Raw genomic sequence first — 7,329 nt, 5'->3', positions numbered from 1 at the left:
TGAGCTGTCAGCACAGAGCCCCACATGGGCCCACAAACAGTGAGATCATGATCTGAGCTGAAGTTAGATTTTAACTGACAGAGCCACCCAAGTGCCCTAGTAAATCTCTTTCTGCATGTAACTAACAGAAGATATTTCCCAATACATGTATCTAATGAAGGATCCATCCACAGTATAAAAAGAATATATAGGGATCTTCCAAAAGTCAGTAAGAAAAAAGCAGACAACTCAATAAAAAGGAAAGAAAGTCAAAAGGCCAATTAGTAGATAGAAAGGTGTTTAACTTCAGTAGCTGCCAAGGAAATGCAAATAAACCCCCCAATGCTGTGCCCAAGCACAACGACCGCATTGGCTAAAATAATAACAATATCAAGAATATCAAGTGTTGGAGACATTACATTAAGGGAAATAAACCACCATCAAAAGACAAATACTGCATGATTCCAGTTATACAAAGTATCTAAAGTAATCCAATTCTTAGAAATTTGGGAAACCCCCAGGGAGGGGGAAATAGGAAGCTGCTATGTAATAGGTAGAGTTTTAGTTCTGCAAGATGAAGATTTTCTAGGGATCAATGATGTGCATGCAGCTAGTACACTTAAAAATGTTTAAGAGTGGGGCGCCTGGGTGGCTCAGACGGTTAAGTGTCTGACTTTTGATTTCAGCTCAGGTCATGACCTCACAGATGTGCGATGGGGCCCCAGTTCCTAGCTGAGCATGGAGCCTGCTTAACATTCTCTCCCTCTCTCCCTCTCTCCCTCTCTCCGTCTTTCTCTCTCTCTCTCTCTCTGCCCCTCCCCCTCTTGCATGTGTGTGCTTTCTCTCTCTCTCTCTCTCTAAAAAAATGTTGAAGATGGTAGACATTTATGTTGTGTTGTTTTGGTTTGGTTTTTTACCACAATACAAATAAGTGATGTACATAGTGGTTACCAAAGAGCTGAGAGGTTGGGAGAGTGGGTGGACAGTTAGTATTTAATAGGCACAGAATTTCACTTTAAAAAATTCTAGGGATGGATGGTGGGGATGGTTGCACAATGTGAATGTACTTAATGCCACTAATTGTACCTTTAAAACAGTATACTTTACCACAATAAACATTTTTTTTTCCCTTGGGGCACCTGGCTGGCTCAGTCTGAAGAACATGCGGCTCTTGATCTCGGGATCGTGAGTTTGAGCTCTACGTTGGGTGTAGAGATTACTAAATAAATAAATAAACTTAAAAATTTTTTTTTCTTGAAGAATACCAAGTGTGCTTCAGCAGCACATATACTAAAATTGGGAAGATCCAGAGAAGATTATTAGCATGGCCCCTGGACAAGAATAGCAAGTGTCGGTGAGGATGTGGAGACGGTTACTGAAACTCTCATATATCGCTGGGCCAGGGTAGGGAGTGACAATTGGTACAACCATTTGGAAAAATGTTTGTCACTCTCTACTAACACTGAGCACAGGAGCCAGCAATTTCACTGCAACGTGTGTATCCGACAGAGGGGCGCACAAACATTTCACCAAATGCGTGTGAGAAAGTTCATGGCAGCTGTGGTTGTAATGGCTGAAAAATGGAACCTGTCTAAATGCCCACCAGCACTAAGACAGGTAGATAGTCGACAGAGTATCCATGCAGTGGAAGAAGGAAATGAGCAACCCATACAACAAGGGAGAATCTTAGAAACATAATGTGGAGTGGAAGAACCCAGACACAAGAGTCCCCACTATGTGACAGCCTTGTTATAAGGTTCAGAAACAGGCAAAACTAATCTTTGTTGTTAGAAGTCAAGATACTGGCTACTGTTGGGGGGCGGGGGTGGGTAGTGACTGGAAGGGGGCAGTGGGGGTGTCGTGAGGGCTCCAGGTAAGATCTGTGTCTTGATCTGGGTCCTAACTGCTCAGATGTGGTCACTCTGTGCAACATTTTTGAGTAACACACTGTGATTTGTGTCCTTTTCTACATGAATAGTACTCTTTAACAAAATTTGCATTCATCGTTCTTTCTTTCTTTCTTGAGAGGTAGAGACACGTGAGTGGGGGAGGGAGGGAGGAAGGGAGAGAGAGAGAGAGAGAGAAAGAGAGAAAGAGAGAGAGAGAGAGAGAGAGAGAGAGAGAGAGAATCCCAAGCAGGTGCTGTGCTGCCAGCCCAGAACCCAACGTGGGGCTTGATCTCATGAAACTAAAAGATCATGACCTGAGCTGAAACCAAGAATCAGATGTTTAACTGACTGAGCCACCCAGGTGCCCCTACGTTCACATTTTTTAAAAAGATTATCCTTGCAAATATCTAACTCTGATTTCTCCAGACTATAAGCTCCCCCAAGGCAAGGACAGCACTATGTCTGGCCTTATGTTTTCAGAGCCCAGCCTTGGCCACAGCACATGCAGTGGGCTCAGGAAACCTCTGAAATGCTTTGCACTTGAGTGCAAGGGGATGATGTGCATAGGGCCTTCAACTTGTATTTCCAGCCCAAGGAAACTAGACTCTAAATCCCTATGTTTTCCTGGACATCTCTCCCTGAAGGACCACAGGCTCCTCACTTTCAATGCATCCCAAACTGGCTCCGTGCCTTCCCTCAAGTCGGCTTCTCCCTTCAATTCTCCACCCAGGGTGTGAGAATGTCCATCCACTGGCATGGTGCCTGCTATCTCTTCAAGGAGAGCCTCATACCCCTGTGCCTGTATTAGCTGCAACTTCCCACCAGGGCACAACTTCTGATCTGGCCCTCAGTGGGATCTTGCAAAACAGACCTCTTCCCCTTCTCCACACTCACAGGCCCCAATCTAGGGTCTTCTCTGCCTGTTCCTTTAAGAGGCCACTGTCTGAACTACTTCTTGAATCTGGTGAGTCCACATCCTCTCCTCCCGCATTGGAGGCTATGAGGTCCCCTTGGCCAGGGTATAAAGTGTCCCTAAGGCCCACTAGTACTCAAGGCCCAACTTCCAGCATGAAACCTTCTTCCACCCCTTCTTGCTATCTTGGAGAAGATTCTGGAACTCCCTCCTCTGGAACCCCAGAAACCCTGTTCATCTCTCCACCGTAGTTTAATCACAGGATCTAGAGACCGTCTAAGTGGTCTTTATGAAGGTGGTAGGGGAAAGCAGTTGAATGTTTAAGGCCCTTCATAATAGCCAAAAGGTAGAAGCAACCCAAATGTCCATCAATGGATGAATGGGTGAAAAAATGTGGTCTATCCACGTAATGGAATTTTATTCAGCCATAAAAAGGACCGAAGCCCTGATACATACAACATGCACGAACCTCAAAAATACGTTAAATGAAATACACCAGACACAAAGGTCACATATTATATTATTCCATTTATATGAAATATACAAAATAGGTAAATTCATAGAGACAGAGAGCAGATGAGGGACTGCCAGGGGCTGTGGAAGGGGGGGAAGGGAGAATGACTGCTTTAATGGGTGTAAGGGTTTCTTTTTGGGGTGATAAAAATGTTCTGGAACCAGATAGAGGCAGAGGTTACACAACATTGTGAATGTACCAAACGCCACTGAATCATTCACTTTAAAATCATTAATTTTGGGGTTCCTGGGTGGCTCTGTCGGTAAAGTGTCCAAATTCAGCTCAGGTCATGATCTCACGGTTCGTGAGATCAAGCCCCACATTGGGCTCTCTGCTGTCACAGAGTCCACTTTGGATCCTCTGCCCCCCTCTTTGTCTGCCCCTCCCCTGATCTCTCTCTGTCTCTCTCAAAAGAGATATTTTTAAAATGAATTAATTTTAAATTTTGTTAATTTTATGTTACATGAATTTCCCCTTGACTAAAAAAAAATAGTTTATGTTCTTCAGTCATTCTGCTGGGATTCGAATGCCCACTTCACCATTTGACCTCTTGCTGTTTCCCCTTGCTCCTCCATCAAGTGAGGATAACAATACTCCCTAGCTCACTCATTTGAGAATGCAGGCAATTAATGAGCACAGGGTGGCATTGTGCCCAGTGTGTGGTGAGCAGCCTCGGGAGCCTGGTCAAAGTCCACTCAGCCAAGGGCCAAACGCTGCCCAGTAATCATTCCACTGGCTACACATCTCTAGGCTTCAACCTGTGTAGACATGTGATGTCAGATTCTCCGCCCACACCCGGATCCAGCAGGCAACCCCGTGGTTCCAGAGAAAGGCAAGTGAGCAAAGAAGAAGTGTAAGGCTTATTTCAAGTCTTCATTGCCAGGATTTAGTTTCACTTCCACCTCTCTCAGTGACCATTTCCATGAGTCACCAAGTTCCCAGTTTGTCCCCTCCTCTGCATGCCCAGATCAGATCTCACTTGACTTCTCTCCCCAACCCCCGGACCATTGAAACAGCCAGTTCCCCAGCCTCTGGGTTCCCCATCAGCACATCTGTCCCTAACTTGCTAACTTCCTTGCCCCTCTCCCTCCAGATGGTGTCCACTCCAATGAGGGCTGCTCAAGAATTTCCACAATCCCACAGTCACCTGCCTCACCCTTTTCCCTCAGCCACCACCCCTCACACATATTGGCCACATCCTTGCCACTTCCTGAACATCCCCAGCCCCTTGTGCTCTCCATGCTTTATTCACACGGTTCCACCTCACTGTGATATTGTCCCCTTTCTCCATCTTCACAGTGCGCACTTACCCTTTGAGATCTGGCTCAAATACCACTTCCTCAGACAAGCTGCATTTCCTACCTGAGCCCCACCCCCAACCCTGCATTCTCCCATGGGTTGGGTTAGGGCATTGCTAACCAACCTCAGCACTACTGATATGTGGGCATTAGGAGATGAATCATTCTTCGTTGTGTGGGAGGGCAGGGGGCTGTCCTGTGCATTGTAGGATGTTAAGCAGCAGCCCTAGTCTCTACCCACATGATGCCAGGGGCTTCCCACACCTATTTTTGACAACCAAAAATGTCTCCAGACATTTCAAAATGTCCACGGTGAGGGTGCACAAATGTGCTCAGTTGAGAACCACTGGGTTAGGGTTGAGCTCCTACGCACTCACACATGCAGAATGACCGACAACTTTCCCCAGTTCTTCTTTTCTTTTCTTTTTTTTTTTTAATTTTTTTTCAACGTTTATTTATTTTTGGGACAGAGAGAGACAGAGCATGAACGGGGGAGGGGCAGAGAGAGAGGGAGACACAGAATCGGAAACAGGCTCCAGGCTCTGAGCCATCAGCCCAGAGCCTGACACGGGGCTGGAACTCCCGGACCGCGAGATCGTGACCTGGCTGAAGTCGGACGCCTAACCGACTGTGCCACCCAGGCGCCCCCCCAGTTCTTCTTTTCAAGGTGACCGCAGACACTGCTTGACTCCTGGCCAGTTACAAAGCAATTAAGTACATTTCTGCAGCTTTACATCACATTCACAAAGGGAACCTTGGGAAATCCTTGCTTTTCTCTCCATTTCTTGGTTCTCTACACTTTTGCTGCATGCCCATTATATGATGGGAACACTTCTTCCAAGAGGAAGAAGATACATACAGTTCCTGCCTCAGAAAAGCTCAAGTTCAGGGTTTGGGGAAGAGACAGAAATATGCAACCTATTAAAACACAGTGTGGGGGCTCCTGGGTGGCTCAGGTTTTCAGTGTCCAACTTTGACTTAGGTCATGATCTTGTGAGTTTGAGCACCACATCAGCATCTGCAATGACAGAGTGGAGCCTGCTTGGGACTCTGTCCGTCTGTGTGTGTGTGTGTGTGTGTGTGTGTGTGCCTCTCTCCCACTTATAGGCACACACACTCTCTCTCAAAATGAATAAATAAACTTAAAAAAAAACCACAGTGTGATGAGGCTCGTATAAAGATGGACGTGGCAGGGGCGCCTGGGTGGCGCAGTCAGTTAAGCGTCCGACTTCAGCCAGGTCACGATCTCGCGGTCTGTGAGTTCGAGCCCCGCGTCAGGCTCTGGGCTGATGGCTCAGAGCCTGGAGCCTGCTTCCGATTCTGTGTCTCCCTCTCTCTCTGCCCCTCCCCCGTTCATGCTCTGTCTCTCTCTGTCCCAAAAATAAATAAACGTTGAAAAAAAAAATTTAAATGTCCAACTCTCAATTTTGGCTCAGGTCATAATCTCACAGTTCATGGGTTCAAGCCCTGTATCGGGCTCTGCGCTGATGGTGCAGAGCCTACTTGGGATTCTCTCTCTGTCTCTCTCTCTCTCTGTTTCTCTCTCTCTCTCTCTCTCTCTCTCTCTCTCTCTCTCTCTTCCCCCCCCCCCCTCCGGAGTTGGCCAAGCAGAGAAGAGGAAAAGCAGCCCGGGGAGTGATAACATCAGGCACAAGGAAGTGGGAGATGACCTGGTAGCTTTTGGGCAAGAGCAGACAGTCTGCACTAGCTGTAACCTGGGGTGAAAGAGACAAGATTAATTTCCTCCCCAAAACTCTGGCTGGAGGCTGCTCTCCAAGGGCCCTGTCTCCAGGCTGAGGAGGCTGGACTTCATCCTTCAGTCTGCCACATTAAAAAAAAAAAAAAATGAACCTGGATTTAGACAAAGCAAGACTTTGTTCAAAAGGATTATTGCCATAAGAAAAGGAGACTGTTGCAAAAGAGGAAGGACTCCTCTTGCTACAAAACTAGTCTGAATGAATCTGAAAAGATGGAAATGATGCAAAGCATCTTTTCTGATCACGGTGGAGCAAAACTAGAAATTGATGATAAGAAGGAAAACTGGAAAACTCACAAATATGTGGAAATCAAAACAACATGCTCCTAAGCAACCATTTGATCAATGAAGAAATCACAAGGAAAACCAGAAAATACTGCAGACAAATGAAAACTAAAATACAGCCTGCCAAAATTCATGGGATGCAGTGAAAGCACTGCTCAGAGAGAAATATAAAGCTGTAAATGCTTATGTTAAAAAGGAAGAAGGATTTCAAATAAACTGCCTAACTTCACATATTAAGGAAGACAAAGAAAAATGGACTAAGCCCCAAGCTAGCAGAAGGAACGAAATAACAAAAATTATAATGGAGATGATGAAATAGAATAACAATAAAGAAAATCAACAAGACCAAAAGTTGGTTCTTTGAAGAGATCAACAAAATTGGCCAACTTTTAGCTAGATCAACTAAGAAATATTTTAAAAAGATTATAAGAGAGTACTATGATCAATTGTACGCCAACAAATTGGGTAACCTAGGTAAATGAACACGTTCCTAGAAACACACAATCTAGCAGGACTCAATCAGAAAGAAAAAATCTGATAGACCTATAACTAGTAAGATTGAATCAGGAATCAAAAACCTTCCAACAAAGAGAATCTCAGGACCACATGGTTTCATGGGTGAGTTCTAACAAACATTTAAAGAAGAATTAGGGGCACCTGGCTTGCTCAGTTGGTAGAGTGTGTGGCTCTTGATC

At 45.4% G+C, this 7,329-nt stretch overlaps 1 non-coding gene across 1 annotated transcript; it reads left to right on the top strand.

Annotated features, from left to right (window-relative positions):
• Positions 1–1,249: 1,249 nt before the first annotated feature.
• Positions 1,250–1,356, top strand: LOC111558189. Its single transcript, XR_002738775.2, has one exon. It is a non-coding gene; the product is annotated as a U6 spliceosomal RNA (small nuclear RNA).
• The last annotated feature ends 5,973 nt before the right edge of the window (positions 1,357–7,329 follow it).

The sequence above is a fragment of the Felis catus genome, chromosome E2, assembly GCF_018350175.1.
Source record: "Felis catus isolate Fca126 chromosome E2, F.catus_Fca126_mat1.0, whole genome shotgun sequence".
NCBI lineage: Eukaryota > Metazoa > Chordata > Mammalia > Carnivora > Felidae > Felis > Felis catus.
Note: the sequence above shows the minus strand (reverse complement) of the source record. Positions and strands in the feature narration are given on the sequence as shown.